The sequence below is a fragment of the Tachysurus fulvidraco genome, chromosome 11 (genome assembly GCF_022655615.1).
Source record: "Tachysurus fulvidraco isolate hzauxx_2018 chromosome 11, HZAU_PFXX_2.0, whole genome shotgun sequence".
Classification (NCBI taxonomy): Eukaryota; Metazoa; Chordata; class Actinopteri; order Siluriformes; family Bagridae; genus Tachysurus; species Tachysurus fulvidraco.
This window is the reverse complement of record NC_062528.1, coordinates 3,484,215-3,503,289: the sequence shown is the minus strand read 5'-3', so window position 1 is coordinate 3,503,289 and position 19,075 is coordinate 3,484,215. Positions and strand designations below refer to the sequence as shown.

The following is a 19,075-nucleotide window of genomic DNA, read 5'->3' as shown; positions in this document are numbered from 1 at the left end:
CGCACACACACATACTGTATATACACACACTACTTCATTCGGATGTGGTTGATCGACAGATTTAAAAAGATCTCTGAAACATGACAGGAAGCAGCTCAGCCAATTGACAATTATTCATCCAATCACAGAGAAATATGTAACGCTTGAGATTCAGCAGCTGGTGTGTGAGCTGAGAGAGAGAGAGAGAGAGAGAGAGAGAGAGAGAGAGAGAGAGAGAGAGAGAGAGAGAGAGAGAGTCTTTAACTGCTACAGTAGGATGTTGTGGGGTTCAGATTTATGGAGTCCCTGATGAAGTGAGGCAGCATTTCTCATCTAATCCTCTCTTTCTTTCCCTCTTTCTATCTCTATCTTCTCCAAAACGAGCAGATGTCAAGTGAAGGTTGTGAATTTAAACCTCTTTGAACCTCTTTTTTCTTGTCTGTGAATGTTCGTGCTTCCAAATCGAAGGAAAACTTTGCACCAGACTTTGCACTTTACACCGATGTGAATATATTAAGAAATGTCAATGCTATAAATTACCTAGCACACTTATAGCACAGCTACCACATTAGCCATACCCACAAATCAACATAAAAGGTGACGGAGCACCTCATTAGATTGGCATGCTTTAAGTTTTCCAGTAAATCAGCTCAGACTAATCGCTAATTAGCCAACAGAAATACGACTGTACTGACACTAACTGACCGAGTCAGCTTTTTTTACGCATTCTTAGGAAAAGTTGTTGCATCATCTGACAGATAAACAGAAAACTGCAATCTAACTTGCGCGCTGTCTCAGGAGTGTACGTGTTTCCCGACTAGCTAGTTACCTGAGGTGGTTTCTTTGGTTAAAATCTGCCAACTATCTTTTGTTTGAATGCAGCGCTTGTACTTCATATTCAGTCAGATAACAGGCTTTCTTGTACTAAATTATTAATCTAGAATCTAAGATCTAGTTACCTGAACATAACTGAGCAATGTTTGGTTCTTGTAGTTAGCGCTGCTAAATATTCACCTGTGCTATCAATTAATAAGCAAGCACAACTGTCTGCTAGCATTTCTTGTGGAATAATAATTGATAAAGTATAGATTTCCTCATGTTACATAATAACATAGCTAACCAAGTAACCAAAACATTTGTTTATCTCAGTAGATGGTTATTAAAATGTCAGCACAGCACATACGCAGCTAGCTACAACAGATGTATGTTTTTAACCAACTACCTGTTAGTAATAGTTTTTGGATTATTAACTAAACCTAAAGCATGCTAGCAGAGTGTGGTTTCTTAAGTGATTTCTAGTTACCGCAGCAAACTGTTAAAATAGCAAAGCTAAGATTTAAATAGCCTATTAAGAAGCTAATCTAGCTGAATCAGATATACGGATCTACTACTACTACTACTACTACTACTACTACTACTACTACTACTACTAATAATAATAATAATAGTACATTTTATTTAAAGGCGCCTTTCTGAACGCACAAGGTCACCGTACAAAAAACAACAAAGCGATACAAATTAGACCAGCAGTACAAATGTTGATGTAGAATAAGCTAAACTAAACAGATGTGTTTTAATCTGAGATTTAAATAACGAAAGAGAATCAATATTACGGAGTTCAGATGGAAGTGAGTTCCAGAGCTGAGGCGCGGAGTAACTTAAAAGCTCTATTCCCCATAGTTACAAGGCTGAGTTACAGGGAACTATGAAATGAGTGGAAGAAGAAGACCTAAGATATGAAGACGATCAAGAAGATATGAAGGTGCAAGATTGTGGATAGCTTTAAATGCTAGAAGAAGAATTTTATACTTAATAATGGGAAGCCAGTGTAGCTGTTCCAGAACAGGTGTAATATGATGGATAGAGGAAGTACGGGTAATAATGCGGGCAGAAGAATTTTGAACGTGTTGCAGCTTATGAAGGGTTTTGTGAAGAAGCCCAATAAGAAGGGAATCACAATAGTCAAGCCGGGAGGTTACTGGACTGTGAACAAGAGTGGAGGTTGATCGAGATCTAGTTATCCCAGTGGATTTTGATCAAACTGTTAGCTATGCACAATTCCTAGCTAGACAAAATAAATGTACATTTAAATGTACAGTTTTTTTTTTCTATAGTGCTTGTGATACTCTTAACTAAATGTATAGTTGGCTAAAGTCAGCTATGTGTGATTTCTTCATTCTTAAAAAAAAAACATTAAAAAACTAACATTAACTAGCTACAAACTTGCTAAAAATCAGGTTGCCTCAGCTAGAAGAGAAATTTGGGCTGTTAGCGACTCATATGATTATTTGGTTAGCTAGTCATCACTGGAAAATATTATTATTATTATTATTATTATTATTATTATTAGATGTTAGCATCTGTTAGCTAAGCATATAACTAGCTAGCTGAGTTAGCTACATGTGTGTACTTTTTTGGACCATTAGCTAAACATACAGCTTGGATTTAGCATCCCAGTAAAGCACTGCAGTGCATCATAATAGCGCTGTTAAGTAAACATTTAACCACCTAGCTGAGATTTGGACAGAGCTTCTTCATTCATTCATTTTCTACCGCTTATCCGAACTTCTCGGGTCACGGGGAGCCTGTGCCTATCTCAGGCGTCATCAGGCATCGAGGCAGGATACACCCTGGACGGAGTGCCAACCCATCGCAGGGCACACACACACTCTCATTCACTCACACACTCACACACTACGGACAATTTTCCAGAGATGCCAATCAACCTACCATGCATGTCTTTAGACCTGGGGAGGAAACCGGAGTACCCGGAGGAAACCCCCGAGGCACGGGGAGAACATGCAAACTCCACACACACAAGGTGGAGGCGGGAATCGAACCCCCAACCCTGGAGGTGTGAGGCGAACGTGCTAACCACTAAGCCACCGTGCCCCACAAAGCTTCTTAAATATTTGAATTTTAAGACATTTAATTTAGTAAATGTGTGATTTCTTTAGTCTCCCTGATCTTGAGCTGAGTGAATCATGTGTGTCCAGGGAGACATGAGACATGGACGTCTCTTTATCCTCAGTTAATCACTTTATCTTCTCTATTGTGTTTTCCTGTCCTTCACCACCTTGCACACTTATTCTTTCATCCGTTGTAGTCATATCTCTCCTTATTCTTACCCATTTACCCTTTTTCACAATCACTCCATCCTCTCATCTAATTCTTCTTACTTTTAAACATCTTCTCTACCTCTTCTCTATTTCTTGTCTTTCTTTTCTCCTGTGTTCTTCTCCTCTTTTTTTGGAACACCTCTTTCTACCAATGAGGTTGTTGTTGTTGTTGTTGTTGTTGTTTTTCTCCGTACAAAACAGATGTCACCATTAGAACACTGGCCCCACTGTGAAGCATGCTGGTGGTAGCATTCTGCTCATGTATCTGTTCTTTATATTTCCTGTATCTTTCTTCCACTATCACTTTTCTTTTTTTTTTCTTTTTTTCCCCTCTAAATTTGCCTTGACTCCTCACCTTTCATCTATTTCTAAATCAATTTTTTCCCCCACAATCACTCAATCATCTCATCTCTTTTTTTTCACCTTTGAAAATCGTCTCTACCTCCTGTCTGATTTATTCACCTCTTCTTTCTTTCATGTCATCTTCTCTCCTCTCTATGACTTTGTCATCTCCTCTTTATCGCCGTTTGACATCCTTTTATCTTCCTGGTTGCATTCTCCTGTCATTCATTCTCCTCTCCTTTGTTTTTACTCACTACTTTAATTTCCTTTCCTCTTTCATATCCTCCTCTCCTCGTATCCTTTCATCACTTTCTCTTTTATCTGTCTTTATCTATCCTTTAATCCAGTCCTTGTTCTCTGTTCCTCTCTGTTTAACATTCTTCCCTTGTTTTGTAATAACTCTTGTCCTTCATTTTTTGATTTGGTCTCACTTCATTCAGGGTGTCAACAGGGGTCAAAGGTCATGCCCAAATTCTCCTCATCTCTATACACTTGTATTTTTGGAAATTTGGGCATTTCTCAAAATTATGATTGAGATTATAGCAATATTTTGTTTTTACAAAGAAAAATAAAATAATAATAATAATAATAATAATAATAATAATAATAATGACACCATACATCAATTCATCCCTTTTTCTTTCTCTCTCTCTCTCTCTCTCTCTCTCTCTCTCTCTCTCTCTCTCTCTCTCTCTCTCTCTCTCTTCTACACACAGATGTTGTGGAGTGACCCGTATAGGTTTAACACAAACAGGAGATGACAGGGTTCTCCTACCCTTTTTTTCGCAAAAAAAACCCACATATTATAAAACACTCCTGAGAGACACACACACACACAGATAGAGAGAGAGAGAGAGAGAGAAAGAGAGAGAGAGAGAGAGAGAGAGAGAGAAAGAGAGAGAGAGATGAGTGAGTCATCTGCGCTATCAAATTTATATACAGTCTCCCCTGTGTCTTAGCAAGGAAGAAGCTCAAACATGCTGGAATACATGAAGCATGAGATTTAATTTAGGGACCAGACAAGTAGGACGTGTTCAAGAGAATAGAGGGGAAAAAACAACATGAATGAAAAATAAATAAATAAATAAATAAATAAATACTGTATAATAATTTGATGGTGCATGGTGGATTAGTGGTTAGCACGTTCGCCTCACACCTCAGGGTTGGGGGTTCGATTCCCGCCTCCGCCTTGTGTGTGTGGAGTTTGCATGTTCTCCCCGTGCCTCGGGGTTTTCCTCCGGGTACTCCGGTTTCCTCCCCCGGTCCAAAGACATGCATGGTAGGTTGATTGGCATCTCTGGAAAATTGTCCATAGTGTGTGAGTGTGTGAGTGAATGAGAGTGTGTGTGTGCCCTGTGATGGGTTGGCACTCTGTCCAGGGTGTATCCTGCCTCGATGCCCAATGACGCCTGAGATAGGCACAGGCTCCCCGTGACCCGAGAAGTTCGGATAAGCGGAAGAAAATGAGTGAATGAATGACTAAATAAATAAATAAATACTGTATAATAATTTGATTACTCTATTTCTTGAATATTTTTATGCCATTTTTTTTTATTCCTTTTTTGTCTGGTTCTTGGCTCTATCCACCACTTGTTCAGTGGCTGTGATTGATTTTCTGTCTTTTTCCTACTTCAAAATGGGATCCTTTTTCTCTCCTAGTCAGCTCTTTGCTCTTCATGCTGGTTTATCCGTTTTAACAACAAACCCAGGGCTTTACCTCAGAGTAGGTATTCGTAGCTATTAAATATTTAAACAGTCAGTTTAACAGGGCATGTCTGCCTCGGCCACGTGTGCCAATATTTTTGATCACTTGCAAAGTGGGTGGGTTCGAAGAAAAGCTGCTGTTATCTAAGGAACTACATGTAAATCTCAAGAAATGAAAGCATGAGAATGTTTTTTTTTATTTTAATACTAATAATTTTTTAAATATGTCTTCAACATTTTGATGTAAATTAAACAATTCAATGAATGAAATGAATAAAAAAAACATAAGTAATTATTTAGAATTGCTTCAATTAAATAATCTAAAAAAATACAAATATAGTTTATAAGTTATTGAATAAATTGTTTGAAAAAAAGTTGATTTAGAAATGTTGCGTTTTTTTGAACAAATACACAATTTTATTCCTGTTTTTACTCTTTTATTCCTTATTATCCAAAAAACAAAAATTCTGCTGTTATTGTATCTAAGGAGCACGTCTAGAGGTAAATATCAAGAAAAGAAAGTCGATAAGATTAATACTAATAATTTCATTTAATATGTCTTTAACTTTTGATTTTAAATTAAGCAATTAAATTAGTGAAATTAATAATAAAACAATTTTATTAATTATTTATAACTGTTTAAAGTATATAACCTAAAAAATAATGCAAATTTTGCTTTCCTGCAGGACCTTCATTTCCTTCATGTTTTTCCACTTTAATTCCTTATTGTCCAAAATTCCATTGTTGAAAAGCATTAATGTTTCGGAGCAACGTTCGCCTGTACTGTATGAACGTTCTGTTCTCCTTCGTATTCATTTGTTTATTTAGGTTCAGATTTTTGTTAATTATCTGTTAATTAGTGTTTCACTGATGTATGCGTTTTACTCTGCAGCTTTCGGTTCATTAGTGATCGTGTTTTATCGCGCTTTGACGCTAAAGATTAAACAGAAACCCAGAGAAAGCAAGAGGTTCTTGCTCTCAGCCTCTGAGGGTTGTTTATCGAGTGCACTGAATGGCTCTGCACAGCTCGAGCTGCGTGTGGTGAGATGTGTGTCGTGCGTTCACGAGCTTCACGAGTGTGCGCATAAACACGAGGACAGAGACGTAATTGCACGGGGGAGAGTCACACGAGTGGGCCGGGATCGTCTCGTCACGCGGTCAGGTCACGTAGGCGGAATTTCGCATGCTTTTTCAACAGGATGAGGTTACCATGATGACATGTGATGAGAGGACCTTAACTTCAAAGGCTGAGAGTATGCACTTGACCTTTTTTTTTTTTAAGCACGGTGGCTTAGTGGTTAGCACTTTCACCTCACACCTCCAGGGTTGGGGGTTTGATTCCCGCCTCCGCCTTGTGTGTGTAGAGTTTGCATGTTCTCCCCGTGCATCAGGGGTTTCCTCCCCCGGTCCAAAGACATGCATGGTAGGTTGATTGGCATCTCTGGAAAATTGTCTGTAGTGTGTGAGTGTGTGAGTGAATGAGAGTGTGTGTGTGTGCCCTGTGATGGGTTGGCACTCCGTCCAGGGTGTATCCTGCCTCGATGCCCGATGACGCCTGAGATAGGCACAGTCTCCCCGTGACCCGAGGTAGTTCGGATAAACGGTAGAAAATGGATGAATGTTTAAAATCACATTTCTTGCACTGTATGAAATGTCCATTTTGGAAAACAGACTCTTGATTCGTGATTGGTGGAGAAGATTTGTTTGAAAGAAAAAAAACAAAAACAAAAAAAAAGAAAACAATGCATTCAGGGGAAGAAAAAAAAGCTTAGTGATAACTTTTTAAAAATCCCAAAGTAGTTTTTTTCTTTTTTTCCTTTCACCTCTTTCTCACCCGCTCTTGCTCCCTGTCTATATGAATGAATAGTCAATGTTCATCCCGAGGCTGAAAAATGTGCCCTCTCTCTTCATCACTCTATCAGACGCTGCTTCCTGTCTCCTGTATGAATGATGACCGCGCTGATATTTACTCGGAACAAATAAATCAAAGATGATATCACTTCCTCAAGAGTTTCCGCCCCCGATTTAAGCGAAGCGCCTATGGACGTGATGAAGAACGCTGCGGTAAGGGCCACGCTGGAAGTGGCGTGATGTTGTGATCGATTCCCGCAGCGCTGTGTTCGGGGCTCAGAGCGAGAATGTTAACTCGTGTCAGGATGAGTGTGATGGATGGCGTTTTGAGGCGAGCGTGTCTTTTTGAACAAATGCATGTCTCTGAGCACTTAATTCTTTATATCCAGGTTATTAACCACTACAAGCTGTCTCTAACGGCAAAATCTGTAAAACTAATACATCTTAAGTGCTACAGCTGTAACATATTTCAATTCTGTTCAGAAAACTGAGCCTCAGAGAGGTTTCCTTTTGGAAAATAATCATGTGCTATGGTGCTACGATGATGCAGATTTAGTGTTAACACACCGAGGCTGATTATTTTCCTCTAACAGCACCCCCCCACTGACTCCGATGATTCAATGTCCAAAACACCGATTCTCCAAATGAGAGTTGAACGAATCGTAGTATGACTGAAGTGATTCGATGAATCATACACTAATTCACTGAACCAAAACAAATCAAATCTCTTTCATGACAGAAATGATTCACTGACTCAAATACCGATTTACCGTATTACAGAGAAATGAATCTATCTCAACCGAAATGATTCACTGAATCATTCACTCATTTGCTGAACTCTGAAATGATTCACTGATTCAACAACTGATTAGTTGTCGGACATAGATGTAATCTCCATCTTGTCTGATATGATTTGCTGGCTCAAACAGAAATTTGCACAAAAGAGAATTTAATCTCGGTTCTACAGTAATTGAAATGAGTCACTGACTGAAAACTGATTCACTGAATATCGGGTTTTGAGTGAAATGATTCTCTGATTTAAAAACAGACGTGTGAGTAAGACAGGAGTATACGGTAGGTCTGTATTAAAAATGATTCACTGACTAAAACACAAACTTGATTCTATTTCAGAGAAATAAATCTCGATTTTGAATGAAATTTGCTGATTTGCTGAGCAAGAAAGGACAGAATCTCAGTTTTTTACCCCAAACAGTAATTTACTGAACAGGAAATTATCATCATGCACAAATGATTCACCTAACCAAATATTGATTCACTGAACAAGAGAGGAGCCAATCATCATCATCATCATCATCATCATCATCATCATCATCATCATCATCATCATCATCATCATGCCTAAATGATTCACTAAACCAAAAACTAATTCACTGAACAAGAGATGAGTAAATCATCCCCATGCCCAATTGATTCATTGATTCAAATACTGATTCTCAGTATGAGAGAAGAGCAAATCTTCAAATTTATCTTAATAAAATGATTCACTGACTCAAACACTGGTTTATTGTATGACAGAAGAATGAGTTTGTCGAATGACATTACTGTAAATATGTTACTGAGTCAAGTAATCTGAAACACATAGAGGAACTTTCAAGCAGTTTTGATTCCTTCACCATAGTGACTCGTTCAAAAAGACTGAATCGTTTGTGCACAAAACTCCATCCACTGGTTTTAATGATCTCAACGAAACATTTAAAGAACGTATCAAGCTAGCCTTTAGTGAAAGTGACGTGACATACGGCTAAGTATGGTGTACCCATACTCAGAATTTGTGCTCTGCATTTAACCCATCCAAAGTGCACACACAGCAGTCAACACACACACCGTGAACACACACCTGGAGCAGTTTATGCTGCGGTGCCCGGGGAGCAGTTGGGGGGGGTTCGGTGCCTTGTTCACGGGCACCTCAGTCGTGGCCGGCCCGAGACTCGAACCCACAACCTTTGGGTTACGAATCAGACTCTCTAACCATTAGGCCACGACTGCACCCAGGAATGATACAACTCTAGATCTATTCTGAAATTCTATTACGTTGTTTGTTATGGCCTAGATTTCTTCTTCATCTCTCTCACCGCACTGGGTTCTGTAAAACTGTAACCCTACCTCGCTGCCTCGCGTTCAATATGTTAATACTGAGGCTTCTGCCAAATAAGCATCTCTGAAACGATCTCTTCTAAAAATCGATCGCTCGAGTGATTAAATCCTGCCATGAACATCAAGCAGTGTGGAAAGTGAGGGACGAGAGATTAGAAGAGTGGAGAAGGTGAGAACAACAGAAATAAGTCAAGTTTTCATCTCAAAATGACACTCTTAAACACCCATACAGAGGTTGTCCTTGGTTCCTTAAGAGGATAACAGGAACCCTTGAAGGTTCTATGGAAGTAGAATTTGATAAATATCTAAAGTTATCTCAGGAAACCGGGGGGCACGGTGGCTTAGTGGTTAGCACGTTCGCCCCACACCTCCAGGGTTGGGGGTTCGATTCCTGCCTCCGCCTTGTGTGTGTGAAATTTGCATGTTCTCCCCGTGCCTCAGGGGTTTTCTCCCCCGGTCCAAAGACATGCATGGTAGGTTGATTGGCATCTCTGGAAAATTGTCCGTAGTGTGTAAGTGTATGAGAGTGTGTGTGTGTGTGTGCCCTGTGATGTGTTGGCACTCCGTCCAGGGTGTATCCTGCCTCGATGCCCGATAACGCCTGAGATAGGCACAGGCTCCCCGTGACCCGAGGTAGTTCGGATAAGCGGTAGAAAATGAATGATGAATGAATCTCAGGAAATCTTATAGAACTCTTTTCTATAAGTGTATCAAGGTATTAATAAGTATGTTAAAAATGTTATGATATTTGGTCTCTGATCTGAGAAAATACTTTATTGTGGCTTTTTTTTTTTTTTTTACAAAGAACCTTCAAAGGTTCTTCCAAAACCCCCACAAACATCAGAACTCTTTCTAATACACTCTTTGAAAATCAGACAATTAAGAACTTGCCACTCAAGGTCTGTTAATATACACCCTTTTTAAAAAAAAGTCTCATAAAGTCTTCTTCAAGAGTTCTTTCAGGGTTCATAGGATAAATATTGTATTAAAAAAAAGAGTTCTGCAGATTCCTACACAGTAAAATGAACAAGTTTTATAGAAAATAAACTGTTCTATGGTTCTTCACAGGAGCTTCAGGTTTCCACTTCTGGAACAACCAAAGAACCATTTAAGGGTTCTAATACTTTTTGCGAAAGATTTTACATGAATGCAGTTTTTCCTCTCATGCTTTGAAGCTTCATTGCTTTTTGGGTTGTTGCTTTGGTTTCTGGAACGATCTCAAATTCAACAAATTTTACTGTAACAATACATTGGGTTTATTTTGCTATGTTCTAATGTATACGTTGATGGACCGTGTTCGGGATTTTGCCGCATTTCTGTTCTAAAAGGAACTCATCATGAACTTCTTCGGTGACTTCTTCCTGACAGAGGTTTCTAGAAAGATTGTTCTCTGGAGAGAACAGCGAGATGCTAGCGAGCAAGTGAATATTTAATAGGAACGCATTGACACTCTTGTCATCCATGTGAGACAGTGTTGGGGGGAAGAGGCTTTAGGAGTAATCCTTTCGATCGCAGTCAGAAATATCAATGTGTACTTCGAGAGCCTGGTGTACACAAGAACTGCTGTGAGACATAACACTATAGCTACAACATAGCTAAAAAAAAATCTCTTCAAGGGTTCTTTAGAAAGTTCCGATGTAATACGGAATAATATGAAAGAGGGATGAATGTACAGTATGCTGAACTGTCTTGACTTGACAATACAGCTAGCTCACGTTAGCTGTGTTGCTAGATTGTTACTAACAACCTGGCTAACAAGGATTCATTCGAAAAACTTGGAACTGGGTGGAACAAAAATTTGCGGGCATTCTGTTTAGCTTTTATGTAGTTTTTATGTAGTTTTGTTGTCCTTATAGAAGATGATTCATACCCGCGAACTGACAATATTAGCATAATGATTTTACTCACATGCCTTTAAGAACCAGCTGATCTAGCATTAGATTTGAATAGACAGCAGTTGCTATCTGTATTATGATTAAAATTTTAACAATAGCTAATTTAACAATGATTTATCTATTTAAATATAGATAGATAGACCCTAAGACCTGACATTGTGCTCTGGTCCTGTTCGCTAAAGAAGGTCTTCATTATTGAGCTCACAGAACTCTGGGAGGACTCGGTAGATGAGGCTTATGAGCGAAAACATCTGCGCTATGCCGATCTAGCTGCCGAAGCACGGCATCATGGCTGGAACACAGAAGTCCGACCAGTGGAGGTGGGCTGCAGAGGTTTTGTGGCAACATCTACGACCAGACTGTTTAGAGACCTGGGAATTAAGGGCCAGAGCCAGCGTTCGGCAATCAGAGCTCTATCGGGGGCGGCAGAAGGCAGCAGTCAATGGCTCTGGATGAAGAGGAAAGACCCCAGCTGGGCCCCGAAGTTAGAGGATCAGGAGGTATGCGGGCAAGAATGTTTGACTCAGGGAGGAGGACACCCCTGCCATGCATAGTCCCATGGGATGTTGGCTATCAACAACAAGGCAACTCTTATGACTAATTGGGTATGGGACGCAAGCGTAGGATTGATCACCCTGTCGCTGGCTGCCTCTGGGGAGGGTGTATAGTGTGAAAGGCCGAAACACCCTAGGAACCAAAGGTACACTACTGATGATGCGTTCCTAAATTTCTTCAGGTTCGTTGTTCATGAACTCTTGGAAATGCTTGCACAAAGGATAGTAACATCTTATCCTGTTTTCCTTGAATCAGATAATGGCTAGGAAATGTGTAGTTAGCTAGCTAGATGCTTAGCACAACTGGATTATAAACTTATCACAGATTCATTTTTTAATTTAATTTCATGCGCTATTAACAAAAGAATTTATAGAACGTATTAAATTATAACATCACCGTCAAGTTTTAATTTTATGGAATAAAAACTGAAGGTCTTCATGTAGGAACACTGAGTTGTCACACACCTGTCGCCGCTTAAACGGCTGGTTGGACTGCGGCACCCTGTCGCCGTCGCAAAACTCTCATTGGACTTGTCAGCTAAAGCCTCAGCTGTTTTGAGATCGGTTGCATGGAGCAGCTGTTTGCTGGTGAAGGCAGATGGAGGAAGCAGCAGGCGCTGGTCAGTTAGCGAGCTCAGATCACTTCCATGCCAGAATTAAACTAAAGTCTTCAAATTTAGAAAACTTTCACAAATTTAGCTTGTTATACTTAGCACTTAGATTTATCTTCACCCATTACATGGCTGAGAGCTAACATGTCTTTTTTTTTTTCCTTAATGGTACCTCAAACATATAAAGACACTGGAATAAACTTGACCATGACTATTACACCTGAGCCTTAAGTAACAATCCAAGAACATTATGATCTTCTCAGAATATTGTAGAAATGCAATTTTTTATGTTCTTACTAATTATCAGATGCATTCTGAAACACTCTGCTACTGTAGCATTAAGAAAAGTCCTATATGTATCGCATATACATTACGGCACAGTGAAATTGTTTTCTTGGGGTCAGAGCACAAGGTCAGCTGCAAAGATGGATAAGGGCCTTGCTTAAGGGCCCGACCTGACCTTCTGAACAGTAACCCAGAGCCTTAACCTATCCGTCATTAACCTTCATTCTAAATAAACGTAGAATTTCATACATATTTGTCATGCTAATTTTACACGAGATTGATTTCCTTTAATGTGTTTTTTAAGCGAGTAAAATCGATATTTTGGATTTCATCGTTTTCATTTTATTTCGTTTCAAATAATTTAACAACAGCAACATCTCATTAATCACCTAAGCACAGAGAACACTGCGCTGAGGCAAAATAACTAAATTCGATCATTAGCTTGTTTTATGTTTCGCATGTTTATCTAGCATTTTGTCCGCAATGTTAGCGTGCAAATCACTAGAACCGGTGCTAATCTCTGCCGCCGCTACAGCTCCGGCTTAGTTGAGCGAGGTGCGAAACAAACCAACAAACAAAAATAAACAGACAAAAATATTTCAAAACAAAATACACCATTTAATTGATTCAGTTCCTCCAGGTGAATAGATTCAGAGTTGGATCACTAGAGTTCACTCAGAGACGGATGTAAAATATGACTCTTTTTCCTTTATTTGTCTTTGGAACTTGATTTTTTATTTTTTTTTGCTAACCATTTTTCAACAGAGGAATATTACACGACATTGTGCTCACAGCCTAACAATTTCAGATTCATCTCATAGCCGATCAAGTTTTTCTTTCTTTCTATTTTTCTTTGTTTATTTTATTTGATTTTTTTTTACATTTTCTCTTTTCAATCTCAGCTGATGAAAAAAATCCAGTAGATTTCCACACACACGCGGTACACGGTGTCAGCAGCTCGGGTTCTGCAAACAATAAGTGTCAGACAGCTTACAGAATGCCACACACACACTTACACACACACACACACACACATGCACAGAGGCGCGAGTTCCTCTCGGTTGCCTACGCAGAATCCATTAAAGCAGCCTCACACCTGCCACGAGCACTGCATAAAGGATGCTTTTTATCCGCCCTAAACGCACGACACACTGCAGTGGAACACGGATGAAGGAAAGAGAGGGAGGGAACGAGGGAGGATGAATGATGGAAAGAGATTCAGGGAGAAAGATGGATGAAGAACGAAAAGCGAGCGACAAAGAGAGAGCAACAAAATTAAGTAGCCACAAAATCTGTGTATCTCAAATCTGTGAGGGTTCAATGGAATTAATTTCAATTAAAAAAAACATTCAATTGGTTAAAGTTATAAGAATACTGTTGCTAGGCAACAGTGACACACGTATTCCCTAACATGTTTCTAGCATAAGCTAGCAAATGACTGGGATGTGCTGAATAGCATAGGTTAAGATATAATTCAAATATGTCCGAAATCCCAACCTTTATATCAGGTCTGTTGAAAAAATGACAAGAAAACACATTGAAATCACTTAAATAAATTTCATTACTAAAATAGATTTGTAAAAATGACAACTGCATATAGCTGCTGTTGAAAACACTTAAGAAATTTCCTGTTTTAATGTAAGCTGGCAAATGATTTAGCCAAAAAACCTACAGTAGATAGCTAACATTATTATACAGATGCAAAAACAACCTGGCATAAACTCTTTATCCATGAACTCCTTTATTCCTACATTAGATTCTGCTCAACTCGTTTTTGTTTTTTTTTCACATGATAATTATACATGAGGGGGGAACAGTGGCTTAGCGGTTAGCACGTTCGCCTCACACCTCCAGGGTTGGGGGTTCGATTCCTGCCTCCGCCTTGTGTGTGTGTGGAGTTTGCATGTTCTCCCCGTGCCTCGGGGGTTTCCTCCGGGTACTCCGGTTTCCTCCCTGGTCCAAAGACATGCATGGTAGGTTGATTGGCATCTCTGGAAAATTGTCCATAGTGTGTGAGCGTCCAGGGTGTATCCTGCCTTGATGCCATATGACGCCTGAGATAGGCACAGGCTCCCCGTGACTCGAGGTAGTTCGGACAAGCGGTAGAAAATGAATGAACGAATGAATGAATTATACGTGACTCCATACAGCTGCTGTTGAAATTAGATAAGCAATGGGCAAAACATACATTCCCTGTTTTTAATATAACCTATCAAATGACTGGGCCTAAAACCTAGCTAGCATTATACAGAGGCTAAAACAACCTCACACAATGTTGTTTTCTTTTAAAAACTGCAGCTATACAGTATGACCAAACCTCTGACTCTTTAATTTGCATCTACTTCTAATGGACGGTGTCATGTGGTCATACATCGTAGCTTAAATATTCATGATACTTCTTCTCTGGCTATTTTTCTGCATCGAAATGAATCATTACAGAAAAGGCGTCCGACCTTTTGCTTGTTATTAATATATCTCAATCCTCTCACGTCGATCACCGTTGCACCAATTTGTGTGGTTTTGCTTGATTGACTCGACTGACACATCAGTTGAGACCCCTGTTATTACTCCTTTCACCCATTTCCTATCTTCTATCAATATACAAGATACTGTTATTCCTACAGTAGCGGTTATTTAAGTCCTACTGCTGCTATTTGCTGCTTCGTATCATTACAAAACAACAGTAATCTACCATCTCACAGTGCTTTTGTTATATTAATTAGGCTTAACGCCTGTGTAGATTTAAGCACTACCTTGTATTCTTCTTTTGCTCTTTTAATTTGCTGCCTTTCTCTTTCACTATCTGATCCACATGCGATTTTCCACTAGAGTCTAATTATTAGTTGTTGAACTTTCTAATTCCCGGCCATCCGTTCCATCCATTTCCATCCACTTCCTGACCCCACGCTTCCTCAGTCGCACCCCAGTGTCGGCAACTGATGGTGTACTAGTATTAACTAGCTATTATTAGTCCTGGTGGAGGGTATGGTCAGAGTTTGGCCTACCAGGTGGGTGTGGCCAGAATGTTTGTGAGAATAGGTGGGTGTGGTTCAAGTGCCTGTTTAACTGCGTGGGCGTGGTCAGAATTTGTTGGTTTAATCACAACATGTACTTAAATTGAAATTCTGCTCAGTTATTCTAAATGACGTTTTTATGACATGTTATATAACTTAGATTATAAACTTAAAAAATGAAATACTTTAAAAAGTCAATTTAAACTGTATTCAATTAAAGTTAAACTTAAAAACGTTCTTTTTAACAACTTTGCTCAGTTAGAGCAATAGCAAATTACCAGTGCTAATTATTGTTTAGTGTGTTATTTGAAAATTAAAAACAAACCATTTTAAGGCTGAATGAAACTTGCTATGAATGTTGCTAACTTATGTACTACATTTTATTTGATTTATATTAGTAAATCATCTCTATTTATTTACTGCAGGGTGAAATGTGTGGAATGATATCAGGAGATTTAGCAGACTTAGTATGCCTCGGTGAAAGAAATGAGGTTTAAGTGTTTATATAAGTATCTGCAGCAGTGTATCTCTCTCTCTCTCTCTGTCTCACACACACACACACACACACACACACACACACACACACACACACGGTTTTTCCATGCTTACTGAAAGGATATTTATTTTGAGGTATGTAGTATGGAGCTACATTATCATTATTATTATAAAAGGGCAAAAATACAGAGTTGCGTTAGCTTAGTCTAGCTAATTTTACCTAAAGCTGTAGCACTTTGTCTTGGCTAAGTCAGCTAATGTTAAAAATGAGATATTATTGAGAAATTAAAACACTTAAATGACTTAACTAACAAGCTAGCTAACATTAAAACTAGTAGTAGCAAATATACTAGCAAGTCAACTAACATCAGGTTGTTTAAACAAAAGTTGAAGTCCGCTAACCATTAGGCTAACTTTTGCATTTTGTGTGTTAGCATAGCTGCTATATGGAAGTAACGTGTCGAGGTGTAGATATTTTCAGATAATATTAAATTAACAAAAACTTGTCCTGTTGTGTGAAAAAAAAATTCTAATGCGAGAGAACACACAGTAACAAATTAGCATGTGTGTGTGATTAACACCAAACAGAAACAGCGCTATTTAAACACCACCTAAAAGAGTAAATTAGACACTAATGTTCTCCTTTTTCACCCTCAGGTCTGTATGAGCGTAAGTAACACAACAAACGTTGGCTTTCAACGTAGGAAGACAGATTTCCTCAAGAACTCCTTCTTTCCAAGCTGGAATCTTGTGACAACATTTCAACATGGCGGCTACATTGCAAAGTAAGAACAAGAGAAACCTGAGAGAAAAAAATGACAGATTTTATCACAATTTTACAATCGTGCATGTTTTTTTTTTAATTGTTATATGATGTTTTTCATTCGAATAATTTATTTACACATTATTACACATTCTATACATTACAACATTCCTTTAAATCAAATGATTCTGATTTTACTTGTGAGTTCTTTTTAAACGATTCATTTTCCCCCCATTTGTTTAAACGATTCATATATTCTGTTAACGTAATTTGTAACGCTTTTTTTTTAAAAGTATTTTCTTCAAACATTTTTTATGCATGATTTATTAATGTTCACGTGTGACTTTTTAAAATTTTTAATGTATTTTCACATTTGAATCTAATACATGAATCATTTACTTTCACATTAGACTCTAATACAAGTCACTTATTTTCACATGCGATTCTTATAGATCACTCACATCGTTTCATGTGTAAATTAAATACATGACTCGTTCATTTTCATATTTAATTCTTATTTATGACTCCTTTATTTCCATGTTTGATTCTTACCCAGCTCAATTATGTTTACATGCGATTCTTTTACATGACTCATTTATATTCATATTTGATTTTTATTCACGACTCCTTTATTTCCATGTTTGATTCTTACCCAGCTCATTTATTTTTTACACGTGATTCTTATACACTACATACATACATTTTTTTGTCACATAGGACATGATTCATGTCAATTGCCGTATAATTTTATGTAAACATATCTTCATTTGATTCATTTGATCTTTTTCATGACTCTTTACATGAAACACGAATGAAGTTGCTAGGGTTAGGGTTCTGTTGTTAATTCAAAGTATTTCAAATACACAAAATATAACAAATTAAGAAGCTAACAAGCTTAACATGCGATCTACTGGACTTCGTGCAATCCGATTTGAATTAGTTGCTAATTATTTACGCTACCTCGAGTCGTTTTCCCAATAGCTGCTGGTGCATGCTGGGTAACCAGAATGTAATTTTCTGATCTCTCTTTGTTTTAAGCAGTCAGTAAAACCTGCACACACACACACACACACACACACACACACACACACACACACACACACACACACACACGGTGCTAGTCCTGGATGACCCTGAGTGCTTGAGATCTAATTATTGTGGCTATGAGCTCGTCTACTTGAAACCAGCAGAGGAGAATAATGATGAAACTCGTCGTCTCTCTCTCTCTCTCTCTCTCTCTCTCGCTCCACTTCGCATATCTCATCATTCCTTTCACATGTATGCTCGGGGGACAGCACCATCGTTCGCACTTGTTTTGTTCTGCCTCAAGCGAGCGTCCGAAAAGAGAACTGGCTTAAATGAAAAAGAAAACTTGTGCACTTGATTCATTAACGTCTGCAGGATGCAGAGCAGAAGCGTGTTCGGAATGACGAGAGGATGGAACGGATGATCAAATACCCGTTATGCGTGTCATTATTAATGCATTAGCAATTAGCATGATAGATGCGATTAGATGGGATAGAATAGCAATTAAAGGATGATTATTCTTTTGTCATTAAAACACTGATTGTTTTCTTTGTGGCATTATGGGAAGCAATATAGCATTTAATGGTTCGTTTTTCAGGAATTATTATCAAGATTGATTTATATTTGAGCCCGAATAAAATTCATTTATTTGTTGAATTTTTTTTAGTTCATTTGATTTTTAATAGGATTTTTGTTCACCGTAATTCACTGTAAGTAAACATGAGTAAACTGTGCTATGAGCAGTTTTTAAGGTTTTATTATTATTATAATAATAATAATAATAATTATTATTATTATTATTATTATTATTATTATTATTATTAAAAAATCATTATTATCTAAGATGTTTTTGAATTTGTCGAAAATTTTGTCACGATGAGTTTTTCCCACTAATATTATAATGTTTTTGAAGCGTGAATATACAGATTTTTTCCATTTCTGAGTAAGTCTTTTATTATTATATTATATTATTAAAAAATATTATTATTATTCATTCATTCATTCATTCATCTCGGGTGTCATTGGGCATCAAGGCTTTTTATACATTATTCTTTTTTTATTTTTTTTTTCCAAGAGTAATTATTTTAAGTTTGTTGTTAGGTAGAGTGCTATTTATTTATTTATTTATTTATTTATTTATTTATCTATCTATTTATTTATTATTTAAAGTAGAATCACATCACAAGACACTTCCTGGAATCACCTTGACACAATCACATGGCGCCCTTACATAGATCTCGCACTTCAAGCTTCTCATTGACGCCTCGAGCCCATGTATACTCCACTTACTCTGAGTTGTTTGACCTTTCACCTTGTCTGAT

At 38.0% G+C, this 19,075-nt stretch overlaps 1 protein-coding gene across 2 annotated transcripts in view; it reads left to right on the top strand.

Moving 5' to 3' along the window:
• The window catches only part of lrfn1 (leucine rich repeat and fibronectin type III domain containing 1), a 132,198-nt gene that overhangs the window by 41,129 nt on the left and 71,994 nt on the right, over window positions 1–19,075 (top strand). For both annotated transcript variants that reach the window (XM_027138705.2, XM_047820236.1), the window contains exon 2: window positions 16,622–16,749. The gene's annotated coding sequence lies outside the window, so the exon portion shown is untranslated. The remainder of the gene's footprint in view (window positions 1–16,621; window positions 16,750–19,075) is intronic.